Source organism: Manis pentadactyla, chromosome 6 (assembly GCF_030020395.1).
Source record: "Manis pentadactyla isolate mManPen7 chromosome 6, mManPen7.hap1, whole genome shotgun sequence".
Classification (NCBI taxonomy): domain Eukaryota; kingdom Metazoa; phylum Chordata; class Mammalia; order Pholidota; family Manidae; genus Manis; species Manis pentadactyla.
In genome coordinates this window covers 40,524,323-40,541,672 of record NC_080024.1, presented here as the reverse complement: position 1 = coordinate 40,541,672, position 17,350 = coordinate 40,524,323, and the positions used below count along the sequence as shown (strand labels likewise).

The following is a 17,350-nucleotide window of genomic DNA, read 5'->3' as shown; positions in this document are numbered from 1 at the left end:
AAGTAGTTTACAGATTCAGTGCAATCCCTATCAAAATACCAACAGCACTCTTCAATGAACTAGAACAAATAGTTCTAAAATTCATATGGAACCACAAAAGACCCTGAACAGCCAAAGCAATCCTGAGAAAGAAGAACAAAGCTGGGGGATTATGTTCCCTGACTTCAAGCTCTACTCCAAAACTACAGCCATCAAAACAATTTGGTACTGACACAAGAACAGATCTGTAGATCAATGGAACAGAATAGAGAGCCTAGATATAAACCCATGCATGTATGGTCAATCAATATATGATATAGAAGCCATAAATATAAAATGGGGAAAAGACAGCTTCTTCAATAACTGGTGTTGGCAAAACTGGACAGCTACATGTAAGAGAAGGAAACTGGATTATTGTCTAACTCCATACACAAAAGTAAACTTGGCATGGATCAAAGACCTGAATGTAAGTCATGAAATGGTAAAATTCTTAGAAGAAAACAGGCAAAAATCTCTTGAACATAAGTATGAGCAATATTTTCCTGGAGACATCTCCTTGTGCTAGGGAATCAAAATAAAAAATGAACAATGGGACTACATCAAACTAAAAAGCTTCTGTACAGCAAAGGATACCATTAGCATATAAAAAAGGCATCCTTCAGTACGGGAGAATATATTTATAAATGACGTATCAGATAATGGGTCAACATCCAAAATATATAAAGAACTCATATGACTCAACACCTAAATAACAAACAACCCACTTAAAAAATAGGTGGAGGACCTGAACATAAACTTCTCCAAAGAAATACAGATGGACAACAGGCACATGAAAAAATGCTCCACATCACTAATCATCAGGGAAATGAAAATTAAAACCACAATATCACCTCACACCAGTTACAGTGGCCTCTAACCAAAAACAAGAAATAGCAAATGTTGGCAAGAGTGCAGCAAAATAGAACCCTCCTACACTATTGGTGGGAATGGAAATTGGTGCAACTACTGTAGAAAGCAGTATGGAGGTTCCTCAAAAAACTGAAAATAGAAATACCAGTTGACCCAGTAATTTCACTTCTAGGAATTTACCCAAAGAAAACATCATCCCTGACTCAAAAAGACATATGCACCCCTATGTTTATCCAGGTACTATTTGCATAGCCAAGAATGGAAGCAACCTAAGTGTCCATCAGTAGATGAATGGATAAAGAAGATGTGGTACACATACACAAGGGACTATTATTCAGCCATAAGAAGAAAAGAAATCCTACCATTTGCAACAACATGGATGGAGCTAGAGGGTATTATGCTCAGTGAAATAAGCCAGGCAAAGAAGACAAATACCACAGGATTTCACTTATTTGTGGAGTATAAAAACGGTGAAAAACAGAAGGAACAACCAGCAGTAGACTCATAGACACTGAGAAATAACTAGTGGTTACCAAGGGGGTGGGGGTGGGGCAGGTGTGGGTGGAGAGTGATGGGAATAAAAGGGCATAGCAATTCACAACCACAAAAAAAGTTAGTTATGGGATGGTGGTACAGCATGGAGAATATAGTCAGTGATTATGTAACATCTTTCTATGTTGATAAATAGAGGGGGTGAGGATTTAATATTATGGGTAGCTGTTGAAACACTGTGTTGTCCTTTTGAAATCAATGTAAGACTATATATCAATAATACATCAATTAAATACATAAATAAATAAACTCTGCCTGTTACCTTTGAAACCTAACTGCACTTAGTGAACATCCATATCCCTTCTTATGAAAATAGGTCCCTATTCTCTCCTTGGCTTAACTCTCTCTGGGTTTGCCCACCCTCACTTTTGGGTGTATACTCTTTCTATAATCACATTTTCCAGCTAAACTCATAGTGCTCAACCACTTTTGCATCTGTTTTTGAATTATTTCTTGCAGAGAGACCAAGGACCCACCTCAGGTAATAGGTGTGGAAAATGGGGAATGGGGGGTGGGGACTTGATTCAGCGACAAATGGGGAATGGATTCTAGTCTATGACCTAGAATCACACTAACCCAGACAACACCTTGTAATTGTCATGGAAAGGCAAGTCACAATGACTCAAACCACATTTTTTAAAAAATGATTTAGGGCTATTTGCATATTATACTGTTTGAATCCATCCTCAGGAATCCCAGAAAGACTGACTATTTGAATTATGGTTTCTCAAGAAGTTTTCCAAAAAGTTCAACAAGTGAGATCATAGTGAAGTCAAGGAAGGCAGCATAGATGGCATAAAGCAGGAGAGATCTTTCTAGTTTTGTGTTTTGTCTTAAATGTTGCATATGTGCTATTCTGCTCAATAATCTATTTACCCCAAATTTTCTAGTAAAGCTAAAGCTCCAGGAAGGCAGCTGTCTGTTCAGAGCCCTGTTCCCCTAAGGACATGGTACTCAAATGTGAAAAGTCAAAGGAGCGGGCTTAGCTACCACCACACTCGAATAAAAAATTACAGGAAATCTTAACTGCAGCATCCCATAGTTAAACAGCTTTTACCAGGAATAATTGTTCTGAAAGTAGCTGCTGCAATAAAACCTTATTTCATTTATGCTTTTCTGAAAGAAGGCGAAAAGCTGTACATAGTCATTAATACAGAGAAGGAAGAATTTCAGAATGAAAATACAGGAAAAGGGCAGGATAAACTCTGAAATGGCGTCTTTCTGATTAGGTAATTTTGAGATGAAAAGCTAATAGCAGAGCAATTTCTTTTACAGCTTTAGTTCTTATAAGAATGTGCATATTTAAATTACGAAACAGCTCCAGCTGTTTTCAGATTCTTTCTTTTAGTTCTACTATCTGGCGTAAGTCTTCTCAAGTCCGTCCGCCACCCCTTCATTTCCCCCGCAACAATGCCGATGACTTAGCAAGGCTTACCAACTGACATATTTCTATTGCTTTCTCCCAAGAAACCCACTCTCTCAAATACAAATCAAAATCTCAAATTAGTTTCAATTCACTTCCAAGAGATTCTTCTTTCTCTTTTAATGCAAGCACTTGATATCCTTTTAAGAATGTAAGCCCAAATTGTCCCCTGGAGCTGACAATAGTCTTATACCCTAGTGAGTTACCATGACAACCCTCGGATTATCTTCTGCAAAACAGTAACAAGAGCTTCATTCTATTTCCATCACTCTGTTACACAGCCCCATCCTGCCCTTTGGGTCCTATCGGACAGAAGATCAGTGCCAATTCCTGTACTTCAATTTGCTTCTTTGAAGAGATGATACTGGAAAAAAAGGCTACCTTGATTGTAGTCAAGAAACCTTGCCTAAATTCTGGAGTCAGATTTTGCTTTGGAGAATAGTTTTGACTTGGCTTTTCAGTTTTTTATACCTTTTCCTTTTTTTAGCATGATGGGGATGGTTGCAAATCTGGAGTCATGTTTTACAATATCAGGTGCTCCACCTCCACAGCTTTAGAAATGCAGACAATGACTCACTTTGGAAGGTTGCTCTTTTACCTTGAGAAAAATTTAGAATCTAACAAGGTACAGCAGCTCAGTGCTTTGGTTTTATTTGTACACAACCCAGATTTGCAGTCAAACGGAAAACAATGCCCTTCTATCTTCTCCTCATGCTCCATATCTTCAGTTAGCACATCTAGAAATATCTGGTAATTAAACTGCCAAGGCACTGGGCCAAAAATACGGTAAGCCAGAAATAGTTCATCTCTGGGCCACAGTTCAGTCTTAATTTATAATTATTGGAGGTAAAAAAGGAATGAAATACTAATGTTGGCTCTTCTGGAAAGGTTTTAGAGTCAAGTACTGAAACTGTAAGGTCTGGGGAACCTGCAGATACTTGGTTTTAGAGCTCTATAGCAGTGTTTAAAATCTAGGGATTCGAACAGTGCAAAACATCATGGTCCACTGAAGTTGTAGGATCAGCGATCTGCTGATAAGCAGCCCGGACATTTCTGTCCATTGTTTTTCCGCCCTGCACCCAGTGGAACTTTTATCTGTGGCTCACCTTTCACACACTGGCTTTCTGTCCTGGAAAACTCAATCATTTGAGTTTCACAGCACACAATGTGCTATTTGCTTAGAGCAACATAATGCTTCTCCTACGTGAGGCACCCTTATGAGAGAACCTATTTACAGAGCTTTGTTTATGGATACTATTTCCTAAACTAGAAACATTTCAGTGTTGGTCATTGAGAACTGAAAAGTACTCCTGTCTGTGGTAATTAAAAGAAGAAAGAAATGGGGATTGGGAATCGAAAACCAAGTTGAAGAGGATGGCACACTGAGAGGTACGTGATTCCAGGTCTCTAAGGTGCATTTGGATGGAATCCTGAGTAAAGAGGCAATAGAAACTTGAGTAAAATAATCTAGTGGCCTGAGCCTGGGTTTGAAGTTATCAAGATTTTTAAGACTAGATTAGATCACTATAGGTTCAAGAAAGAATTGAGAATATTTATTTGGCTATTTGGAGCAGGTTAAATCCAGGTAATCTAGAACTTAAATGTTTTGAGTATTAAAATTATTGTATGATAAAGCAAATTAAGGACTGAGATCATGGACCAGAGATTCAAATACAAACTACTAGACCCCATGTCAATACAAGAAAAACAGAACTTCAGAAGTCACATTATCTGGAACAAGAAAGACAGTCTCACCAAAGTTTTGTGGGATTGAGACCTTGAATAGTTTTAGGCATACCGTAAGGCACATTAAGAAAAATTAACCCTACAAATATCCATTACTACTGATGTGTCACAGTGTTAGGTTTATTTAGTGTGTTCAAATCATTGCTTTGTTTCAGTGAATGACAAACTAATCATAAAGGCCACTGCGGACCTCCATTTTTTGAACACTCTCCTTAAAGTTTTAATCTTCTAAATCACATATTGTCTAAGAGGGAAGCTTTCAGAAACCTGAACTTGGGATGGGCCTTCTACACAGGGGAGCTGAGTATTTCAAGTTGGAAGAAGCTTTGCACCAAGAGTTAATTCACACCTCAGGCCTTCCTTCAGCCTGGAGTCTGAGCCTCTATCTCAGGGAGCGGACACCCCAGTGCACTCTGCAGTTGGCATTGACCCTAAATGCCTACTGATGTGTCTGAACCTGTAAGTAATTTTCTTTTATCTTTAAAATTGTATCCTTGGTACAGCCAATATAAAGGTTCAACATATTTTAAAAAATCTTTTAAGAGCACAAAGCAATTCCAGCAGAAAATATCTAACATCAGGCGAATTCGAAAAATTGTTACACATCTTTTAAGTTCAATATTAATTCCCCAGGAAACACAAATACTTTTTAAAGACTTTATCTTAGTCTTTGTATTATATAACTTGTGTCTGTATTATCTTTCATTCTTCTACTTTTAAGGCCAGTATTATCTGCACATGCTTTCTAAATGTCTTAATACGCATATTTTACATTATGTGGAAATTGATCTGCATTTATTTTCATTATCTATAATCCTTCCTAACTTCCCTTTACTTCATTTAACATTCCACCTCATCACTTCATAATTGAATTTAGTCCTTCTAATTGACTAGTTTAGAATAGGAAAATTTTGTGTTTGGTTTGTCCCTTGATTTTTCTGAATACATTCAAGTACTCAAGTATTTGGGGATTAATGATCAATCCAAAGAGATAAAGTCATGCTACCAGTGTATCTTTTTCATTACAATTTTATGTATCTCACTGATGTCACAATTCACTAGATCAATTTTCTGATCAGCCTGAAAATCTTTGCTGATCAAATTGCTTATTTTCTGACTAAATTGCATACAAGCTGTAGACTATTAGGCTGTTAGCTGAAAGATTGTAGTGTGTTTACCATGCAAATTACAATGAGGTTATGAACAATCAGCATATGCACCAGCATCTACAGACACAAAATTATTTATTTCACAGTAGGAATTAAAAAGATTTTTTTGTTGTTTCCTTTTTCCTGATTTGAAAAGTTAATCAGGGATTCCGAACATGCCACCTGAATATATGCTATTTGGCATACTGATTATTTTGAGCTGAAGGCACTTGAGAAACAACAGATGTATGAAGGGCTATCCGACTTTCGCTTTCTACCTAAAAGCAGTCATAAAATTTCCAGTGAGAAAGGTGCCTTCCCAGTACCAGGAGAGAACATTTTATCACCAAAGTATAGGAGTGGTCACCAGAATAGACCCGTAGAAACTTACTAAATAAACCTTATCTTCAATTATTATTTCCCCCCCAATAAAAAATTCCTAGTCACTGTCCCATAATTTACTGCCCCTAGCCCAAACCCCTGTCTTGTCACATCAGCACGACTTGTTATTTTTTTGTGTGTAGAAAGGTACATAAGCTTTTGGGCCTGATGACTTCTTCAGGTTTTTATTTTCCATCTGAAGACTCCCATATACATGTAAAAAAATTGAATATATTTGGAATATATTTGCATGTTTTTCTCTCCTGTTAATATGTCAGTTTAATTCTTAGGCCAGCTACAGAAACTAAAAGGGAAAAAGAAGTTTTCCTTTCTGACACAGCAAAATTCACAAAAACATATACACACACATCCCACACCACGCACACACACACACAGTCCTTCCTCACTTTTGCACATCACTTTATGATGTTACCTGACAATTGTGTCATATATCCAACATTCTACATCATCCTAAAACCTGGATTCTCAGAATTGAAAGCAATCTGGAGAGGATCAAATCAAGCCTGTAATATGTTTCTTATTTGATTCTTAACAATTATAATTTTTGTGGACCACACCATGGACCTTAAGACCTTGGGTGAACACTTAACATTGCTCATAGATGTGGCCAAGAACCAGCACCTGAGTTTTTTCTTCTTAAATGACTTCCTTTTAAAAACACAGATCTAACAATTTAAAGAGCATACAGCGAACATAAATAATTTTCTATGTGCCTAACACTTGTATTCTTCACTATGGTTAGTAGTTCCTAATCTGTTACTCTGCTAAGAACAGGAGCATGGGGTTTGAAGAGGTAAAGGGACAAGACAAATGAATCTCAAGATGAAAGGTGGCAAAATTTCTCCTTGGCTAGTTTCTATCATGTAGAAATTCAAATTTCTGTCTTCAGTAAACACTCCATTAATACCCCAGAAGCACTCAGCCATCCTTGAATCTTGGTTGAGTGCCATTCCCCACGACATCAGGTTCCAAAGTTTAAGCAGTAAGGAAATACACAGGCACGTCAGAGAGGCCCTCAGGATCTTTCCACAGCCTCCGTAATAATATGTCTTAGGCCTAGGGTGGGTGAACACAAGAAGACTTACCCTGGCAACAGCTTTTCAAGGTACTTTCGGTCCAAAGAAAAAGGATGCAACTCTGAGCTCAAATAAATTTTCTTCTAACTTGGTCAAGGTAGACAGCACCGACAGAGTAAGAGGCCAAACGGTGCCGGCCGGCCTCAGCTGAAGTAATTTCGTGATGGTCTCTTGGGGAGGGTTGTGGTGCCTAATCAGCAACACAATGGCTCCCCCTCAAATCCTAATCCATTGCATATTTCTGGCTTTTGTGATTTCTATAGCCTGTATTTCTCTTTGTTTTCCTTAGCATTGAGCCTGTGTTCCTGAACTTCCAAACTCCACTTTATAATTTCATCCAATTCTGTATTCCACATTTAACTACTATAATTTCGCATTTGAGATATAACTGACTTCAAGATTGACACCTTTGAAGTGATGAGTCTCAGAACTTTGTCCTGTAGTTTTCACTGTAACGTGAACAAATCTCAGAGAAAACAGTGCTGGTGTTGGGGGTTCTGTCCCATCAGATGGCGCTTTCGCATCTACAGGGGTGGCCGTTTCCTTCAAGTCTACATACCTGTTTAGGTAAGAACTATTGAGCTGTGAAGGTATCAAGACCAGGAAAGTGGAATTCTGACATTTTGCTTCTGTGTAGATAATTGAGTTCTCAAGGAGCACATGGGGGGAGGCTTATCTTTTAGTTACAGTTAAAACTAGAAATCTCAGGAGGAAGGTTAGAGCCCTTATAGAATAGCATCGTCATCATCAGAAACAACATTATTGCAACTGATTTTATAGCATGCTTACTGTGTCTCAGACATTGTGCTAAGCATGAATTCTCTCATTTAATACTCTCAAAAATCCAGTGATGAAAGGGCTGTTACCATCTCCATTTGAAATGAAGAAAACCATAATTTACTGGGGTAAACTGGTCCATTTTACCAGAGATACTGAGTGGTATTACTATACTGTAATTAAAATATAGACTACCTGACTCCCTAGTTCTTGCTCTTAATCACTCACCATCTAAAACTAGACCTGCAGAACAATTGATTTTTTTATGTAAGGAATCATGGGATTTATAAAAGGATGCAACAAACTTTAAAATGATCAAAATGTCATTTTCAAAACAACATCAAAAGGTGAGTGTATTTAACCATACTGAGCTGGTAGCAGAGCAAACGGGGGAGTGAATAATACCTCACACTACAGTATTTTTAATGAACTGGCAACAGAGGAATTTGGTCAAAGGAAGGCAGAGGAACTTTGTTTTATAACAGTTAGAGCCAAGGGGATCCATAACCATCTGGCATCTGCTCAGTGTTGTAACTATGGTTACATATGCATATGATGGGAACTCCAGGTATCTTCCGGATTCTCCATTTAAGGTCCCGGTCAGCTGTGGCCACTTTGCTACACTTGTGCGGAGTTACTTTATAATAAGCAGTCATCTGTATGGGTTCAAATCTTAGGTCTTTGGCAACCCTTAGCAACTTGATACTTCTGCCCAAATTTCTCAGTTTCAGCCTTTACACAGTCAGCTATGTTAGGCAGAAAGATAGACTGAGTGGGATGGAAAAAGAGTAGACCCCAGCAAAAATGACTCAGAGAGCTAATCAGATAAAGCCAGAGAGCCAGAAATGACTCAGAGTTAATCCCATGAAGCCACAGGGGCCAAGAGTGACTCAGGGAATGTCCAGGGTCTCCCCAGATAAGAAACATCAGAGCTCAGCCCTGCCCTTGTCCTCACTTCTCCAATCAGATCAGGCCTACAGGGCCAAGAACTGTCAATCAAGGACTCTGCCCTGCCAGAACGTCATAAAGCCTCACAGTAGGCAGTGGGGGCCTGTCAGACACTAGGTCAGGGCCCACTCTGTGACAGAGTGTAAGAAACTTGCTTGCTTGCTTTCTAGACTTTGGTTTCAGTCTGTCTGACTTCCCTGTGACTCGGAACCCAACTCCTTATCAGCTATACAAGGGATACACTTGGCATGCAGACAGTCCATTTGACTGCACTGAGTCCAGTTTGGCTTTAATAGAAAAGTTGATAAAGTTGGTATCACCCAGGATGTGGTAAGGTGCGCCTGGCTGTGTGTCATACTGGAAGAAGAAGCAGGGTTTGGGGGACTTCTCTTTCTTTGAGTGCACTGGGGTCTTTTCTTTCTTTTTAGGTTTTAATCGATCCTTCTGTTTACGCCTCTGATCTCTGAGATTAAGCATTTACTTCCTGGTCGCATACTTCCTTGCTTTCTTTTGCTTCCCTATGTTCATTCCATACTTGAACAATTGATTTTTAGAGGTAAAAGCCTTCTTAGATCCCCTTGAAGTTGACATATCATTATTATGTTCATATTATATGTATTATTTATAAAGAGTTTTTAAAATTGTCTTTTTATCCAACTCCCTGACCTTTTATTGATAATGGATCAAGAATATCAGATAATTTATCAATTGTTTACTTCTGAAAAATACATAAAACCCTAAATCAAGAATTAAGGAAAACATGTACTGGTGATCTGGTGATCATTTTTACAGCAAAACTGTTCTACAAAGTGTTGTTTTATGGAAGAAGAAAACATTAGTTTTTGATGGGTACCCATTTTTTATTTCGATTTTGTAAATTTATGGAAGTTTTTGTCAAGAATGCCTAATCATTTTAGTTATTATGCCAGAAAATCTTTTATTTCAAAAACTTCTTTTTGCCTTAGAATGCATTCTGATAAGCATTGACTTTCCTTCCTAATTATCTTTGGTTATCTTATATCTTCCACTAAGATCTTTCTTATGCATCAGCTCATCAAGTTGTGAAGATTTCCAAATGGGATCAGCAGTCTTACCAACTTTGCTATTAGCTGCACCAATATCATCTTTTGAAGATGTTTTGCTTATTCTCTGCTTTAGCCAATCTTTCATTGCTTTAGGATCAGCAGTCTTACCAACTTTGCTATTAGCTGCACCAATATCATCTTTTGAAGATGTTTTGCTTATTCTCTGCTTTAGCCAATCTTTTATTGCTTTAGTATCATTTGGTATGGGTAACAATCTGGAATTTGCATCTAAAACATATGAATTTCTTATTTTTAAAAAGCCATGCACAAATCATTAATGATAATAAATGCCTGAAGAAATTTATTTTTACTGCATTTATCCCAATTACTGAAACATTTTAAAGAAAGTAGTCATTTAAGTGTCCCTAAACCATTTATATCTATGCACATACAGTTTAAGTTGAATACTTATATGTTTAATAGCCTATACATTTATATTTAAAGGAGATTTTATAGAATCTGGGTAGCATAGCCAACATATTATTTTTCTATGGCATAAAATATATATCTTCTCTCAAGAACTGAAGGTAAATTCCAAGACAAGGTTTGTCTTTTTTGTTAAGAAAAGATATTCTCATTTCTATTAAATGTCATTCTGACAATAATTCAGAAAATATGCTGAGACTTTTTTTGACTTTAGATAGTGTCCTTTTTCAATGTACTATTTCTTTTAATTCTGAAAACATTACTTTCTAAAATGCTCTTGTTATTTATTTGATATCATACTTAAATCCTTAGCATTCCAGAAATCTGTACCTATATTTAAAAAATAACATAAAATTTTTAATACTAAGTGGAATTGGATTTGTTTTAGAAATATTTTCTTTCTGGTTTTAGGATGCAACTCACATTATTGAATCTTGCATGTAGTTTCTTTCTCACTTTAAAGTTATAAATCTTACTAATTTTTCTTTCTTTTGTCTCCTTTCCCCCCATCCTGTCTCCCTTCCCTCTTTTCTTTTTTCTTTCTTCCGTCTTTCCTTCCTTCCTCTTTCACTACTTTCTTCTTTCTTTTTTGACAGAAGGTGACTTAAAAAGAGGCAATCACTGAGTCCTGAATCTGTCAAGGGTTGTTAATGACTTTTAGTAAAACAATGGGACCATTTTGAGACAATATATACAGCTTTATTACTTTTGAGATGAGGGATATTGCACATTCTGTTGACTTTAATACCAGGCTCAAGGCTAGGTAACTATAAATTACTGGAAATCCCAACCCTTTTTGGGAGGCCACAGATCAATGCATAGGACCTCAGGAGAACTGAGTCCTGCTCATCTTCATGTTGAACTCCAAACACAAGGTGAGGTGGGTGAAAATACTCTTCACTGTGCAAAAATAAGTCTATCATCTTACTTTCTTGATAGCCTGACATGGTTAGTGATCAAAACAGGAAGTGCCATTGTTACCTTGCAGAAACATAAAAGTTCTGTTCTTAAAAACACCTTGAGCCTTCTTCCCCAAGAGGACATTTTGAAGGCAGGAACTTTGGGTGGGACCATATGGCTTCCTGCATTCTCTTCAGTCAAAGTGGTAAAGTTTGTTTTTGTTTTAAAATGTAGTTAAAGGAAAAATATTTGCCATTTCAGAAGAGAATGGTGTTCAGTTCCTTTTAGATTTTTATGAGCATCTGTGATCATTTGTCATATGCGGCTAAAAAAAATGACCAGTACTGGTGAAAAACCATTTTATTTTTAGAGAAAAGCCTTAGCATACTTTTCCAAAATAATTTTTTTTTTTAAATTTCTGCTTCCTTCCAGGAAAGTTTTGTCCATGGCTAAATGTAGGTGCATACATTTTCATGAGAAAGACCATCTTTTTACTCAAAAATACTGATGGTGAATGGCTTAAGGGCTTTGGTCTCTGGAACTGAAGTAGAATTCCATTTTCTAAGTTCCTGTGCATAAATACATTCTTATAGCACTTGTTGGCTTGAAATACTATTTTAAACAAAGAGAAGAATGTCATAAACCTAAGCAAGGAAAGAAATGATATAGTAAATAGAGATCTCAGTCTCTAAACTTTCATTTCCAACCTTCTGAGTTTTCTCCAGCCCATGTCTGATGGCAAATAGTTTATAATAAAATTAATCATTCAAAATAATTTCCTACAGGTAGAACAAATCCAAGCTACTTTCTCTCTTTTCCTAATGAAATAAGACTATTTCAAACAAGGATATATTAATATATTGGATGTGTATTTTCAACCCAAATCCTTCATTAGAAGTTTATCTTCATTGGTAAACTGTCAAAATACTAAAAATATAGTTTAATTCAGTAACAAAATAAAAGACAAAATCTCCAGATAATGGACCAGGAAATTAAGATAAATTTAAAAAAGTAAGATAAACCAGGAAATTAAGATTAACCTCTTTATATGTCCTGATCCAGTCAAGAATTTGACCAAGAATGCCATTTCATTGTAATTGTGGTCCTAAATAGGTTTGAGTTTGATGTTCCTTGCATATTGATTTCTGCATACAACCTGTAGAAAAAGAAGTTTTCTGACTTATCTATTGTAGAATATGATATGACTGGACTTAATGAAAAATAAGAAGCATTTTGCAGAACTATTGGGCTAGTATAAGAATAGACAGCATTGTACTGAACCTCCTAACCCAGTAATATGCTAGAACTTTCTTTAGTTTTTTTCTACCATCAAGCTGTAGACGAAGTAAAGTTACAGGACCACAATGAAACTCACAGAGGTCTCTTCATCCCACATGTGTTATTGTAACATAATTTGCTTGAAATTCCATTTCTCATCTGCAGAAACCAAAAGCAGCACCAGAGAAGAGTAGAGAGATTAATCCCGGAGTCTCAGTATTTCAGAGCCTGATGTGATCACAGGGCCATTTAATTTAGCCTCTCTATTTTCTCTCCAAGATCATGGTGCTTCTGACCATGAGATCATTTTTTTGCTTTACAAGGTAAGTTGCAAACTGGATGGGTTTTATTCATGCAGTTGGGAATTTGAAATAGAGGGGAAATTGAAAAGTAGTAAGCACTTGGTTGCAGGATCAAAGTTCAATTTATAACTGGGATGCTTATAGGAAGAATTGAAAAAGCTAAAAAACACCTTTACATTTAAAAAGTATTTTACAGTTTACGAAGCACTTTCATGTAAAATTATTTCATTTGAACATATAATGAGGGAGATCCATGGTCACAGCATGAGTTACCAGCAGAGCTATGACAGTAACTGCGTACCTTGTTTCCTGGTTTCAGACTTTGCATTCTCCCTTTCTCCTCCTTTCCCCTTCTCTCCCTTTCTCCCTCTCTGTTTCTCTCTCTCTCCTTTCCCTGTCATGATTGATTTGGAAACTTACTTTATGGATGCTTAACAACATAAAAAACGGAAAGCTTTCTGAGGGCATATTTACTGTCCTATTTATTTTTGTATCTCTAGTATTTAATCCCATATAAGTATTCTGCTAATATTTTTTGAGTGAATGAATGAAAAAAGAAAAAGACAACTATCTTTTCAGATAGCAATAAATATATGTAAATAGAAGAGTAATATAGATTTTAGACAAATACTGAGAATATCAAGTATTGTATTAGATGCCATCCATTTATCTATCAATCATCTAATATATCATTTATCTTATTAGCCTCACTCAAAATTATTTTCTGTATTTTTCTATTATTATTTACAAATTTTCAGATCACCAAGTCATAATCACAATTTAGAAATACTTATCCTGTTTTATTGACAGCATAAAATTTAGAATTCATTTTTCAGTGACAAGTTTTATTGGAATATAACAAATAAAAAATGGTCATAATTACCTGTCACATCTAGGAGAATATAAGACTGAGACCATTAACTCACATTATATTCACATCAGTTTTCTTTATCACTGTTATATTTCCTTTATAAATTTCACAGGCTTATGAAAGCACCAACTGACCATTTTTATATTATTCCATCAGCATAGCTCATCCATGACTAGATTTCAACTGGCCATGCTTAGATAAAGCAAGTTCTCATGTATATTTCTTCTACTTGCATGTGTAGGCAAAGATCCTGGATATATTGAGCTTTATTTTGTTTCTGCAAAGTCCCTAAAATAAATATTTGTGTATGTGACTTAGAAGAAAACTTGGAGGAAGAGCTAATTTATTATTTATTTAAGACTAACAATTATTGAATTTACATACTAGCAAGGTGCCCTGAAAAAATAAGTACAAAAACACACAAATTTTACAAAGCAAACCCATAAAACCAATAGAGGAAATATCCAGAATCCAATTTAGATTCTTTAGATCCATACCAAAGAAGAAAATACTGAAAAACCATCTCAGCTGTAACTTCACAAACTTAGTTACTACTGTCAAACACTACATGATGCCCTCTAGTGACAAGTGACCAACATATGATTAATCACAGAAATGATGGGGTTAGGAGGCAAAATTCCCAGGATCTTATATGTAAAGCAGAACATCCTGTTCTGAGAGAATTAAATTAGACAGATTAGTTTTAGTTCCCCAGGTACACAGAGCGTACGAAAATTTATCACTGCTTTGCAGCTTGGGAATTTTTATTTTGAAATACTATATTGCCACCTACCTCCAAGTCTGCACCTCTACCTCTTCCTGCTGCTGCCCTGCACCGTCCAGTCCACAGCTGAACTCAAACTGCTGAGCGTTCTCAAGTCGCAGACCCCTGTGTAGTGACAGGTGGTGGAAGTGGAGCGCGTTAGGAAAACAGTCTCAACATATTAAAAAAAAAAAAGGACATCAAAAAAGGGAACCAAGATGACTCCTGAAACAATCTGTACCCAATTAAAAATAATAACAACAATGATAAATAAACTGTTGGAAGTTCAAAGAGTAAAAGGGAAATAGGGACCAGAGGAAATCATCTTTGTTTTTCACAGCCAACGACTGTGCAGACCTGATGCTGTCTGGTTCCTTGTACTAAAACCTTGCTGAAAATACCAGAAACCTCTCTCTAAAAGGCTGTAGCATTATGCCCTAAGGGAAATAATTTTCTCCAGTATTTCTCATCTTTTGTAAACAGATGGCATAGATTTTTTTTATTTTAAGAGAAAGACCAACAATCTGTCAACTGTGGAATTCTCATAGTCCAATAGTTCTTTTTGGTTAATTTTTCATGACTAAATTAACCAGTGCTGCTGCCATAAACACGTTTAAGAAAATGAGACTCTTTGCTGTGTTCACGTGTATCTGATTTAAACTCAATAGGACTATTTCAGTTGCCTTAGAAAAATCAAGTTAAATACCTTTGTTAAGTGAAAAGAAAAGCTTATCAAAATCTCCAGCTTCAAGTGTGTTTAGTTGTTTTCTTTTATTGTGCCTACATGCTGTGATTGGGGCACAATGTGTGGAAATTGCATAACCATTATTTCCACAAATCAAAGCTATTGAGAAATTGGAAGGCTGTGCAGGAGCTGCTGCATGAAATGTTGATTTAAAAATTCTGCCTTTATGTTTAAAGTCTCTCTTTCTTTTAACTGTTGTTTAATTTTAGCCATCACTGGGCTTTGCTATGCTTTTTAACTAAAATCAGAATTAGCCACAGGCTAAATAAATACGTTTTTGAAAAGTGTTGTCTTTATGTTTCCTACACTTTTCTTCAGTTCAGTTTTATTCTATTATTTCTGATATCTTGGACCTAGCCTAGACAAAGAGTTCTTAATTCAGTATTAGAACCAATTGTACATGGAAAACATACGAAGTACGATTTCCATGCTTCGGGGGATGTTTTAGTGCCCTCAGTCCAATCTGTTCCAGGTTATGGGGGCTGGAAGAGTCCCTTCTCCACTTCTTTTGCATCTAAAATGGTAACCAGTCAGATGGTTATTTGGGTCAAAGTAAGCCAGAAGGCATAACAAGAGAGTGAAGAAAAACACTTCCCATTCTGGCAATCTGTGTTCCTCTTTTGTCCAGCAGATGTTTGATTGTGCTACTCTGATACCCATCAATTTCTTTCCTTAGAGCCACAGTTACTGCTGAGAACTTAAAAACTTCCCTTTGTCCAATGAACATATCTGGAGTTGGGCTGGGAATGGGATGGGATGGGAATCTCCAACATCTTCCTGGGTATCAGAAAGTGAAATGCAGAATTCACTTAAGAATAAAGTGCAGTTCTGTTGGGAGAAATTCTACTGGGGTATTAGGCCAGTCCTTTCAACGCTTCAACTCATTTAGAGGAAGCGACTGCAAAAAAGGCATAAAATTTAGCAGTACCTTGCCACTTTTCAGCACCTGGGATATAATGAGCATAAATATCCTTCTAGGTTCTACACTTACAAAGATTGTTTTCTCTTCTGTAACCAAGTACCCGTGAAGTATTTGAGGAATCCTTGAAGAAGTGTTTTGGTGTTCTTAAAAGTGAACTTGAGAGATTTTAAGGCTAAGTTAGCAATAAAAGCAAAACTCTATTATCAGTCACATAGCCCAGTCTTGAATCATGGTGGCAAGCTTTTCTTTTATCTTTAAATTTGGTGCCATTTTTTTCCCTATAATTTACACCCCTGGGAATTTTCCTGGTTAGAGATACATATAATTGCCTTTCTGCCCACATCCCCTTCTAAAAGGATCTGCTCCTACCTACAAACCCTGCTGAATAGATGGACATAGTCATCCCTGATTATATCAGATGACCCTACCTCTGGCTATAGGAGACAAGGACCAGTGTGCAGAGATGACCAGGAGAGTCAATACATAGGTTAGGACAAGCCAATTAGATGAAATCATTTGAGAATTCTTAAGTAAGGCATAAAAGTTGTAGATGGGTGATGAGAATTAGATTTGCAGAGTCATAGGTATTTGGTTTCAGAGTTGTCCCATGACAAGACTCAGCAATTTTATGTATAGGCAGCCTAAGAGAGTGACACACAATAGACATGCAGAGAGAAGCAGTAACAAGAGCTCTAGTTGACATTTGTGAAATCATCCCTCACCATCCAGGCCTCTTTCTACTTTCTAAGGAAACTTTACATTTTCCAGCATGGTTTGTGTTGGATCTCCAAAATCCAGAGTAATTCCTGGTTGTCTTAAGTCACATCAGCCTGCCCACACAATTGGTTCAGTGTAGGCACATGAACCAATTGGGGACAATGAGGTTAAGAAATGGGGATAGGAGTTTTGGGGAAAGGAAATTTCTCTCTAATCATGGGAACTGCCTTAAAAAGAACTCCTTGCTTTTGTAGCTGTGAACTAGGAAGGATGTAGGTCCGGTTTTTTCTGACTACCTTTTTGAGACCATTAACAGAAACAAGGCTTAGAAGAAAACAACATCATGGAAGATGGAGTATAGCAATTGAAAGAAAGTAGGTC

At 36.7% G+C, this 17,350-nt stretch overlaps 1 protein-coding gene and 1 pseudogene across 1 annotated transcript in view; both read right to left on the bottom strand.

Moving 5' to 3' along the window:
- The window catches only part of SLC39A10 (solute carrier family 39 member 10), a 184,398-nt gene extending 169,656 nt beyond the window's left edge, over positions 1-14,742 (bottom strand). The window contains exon 1 of the mRNA XM_036927901.2: positions 14,616-14,742. The gene's annotated coding sequence lies outside the window, so the exon portion shown is untranslated. The remainder of the gene's footprint in view (positions 1-14,615) is intronic.
- Positions 8,498-9,468, bottom strand: LOC118933555 (rRNA-processing protein FCF1 homolog; annotated as a pseudogene).
- Positions 14,743-17,350: the final 2,608 nt, after the last annotated feature.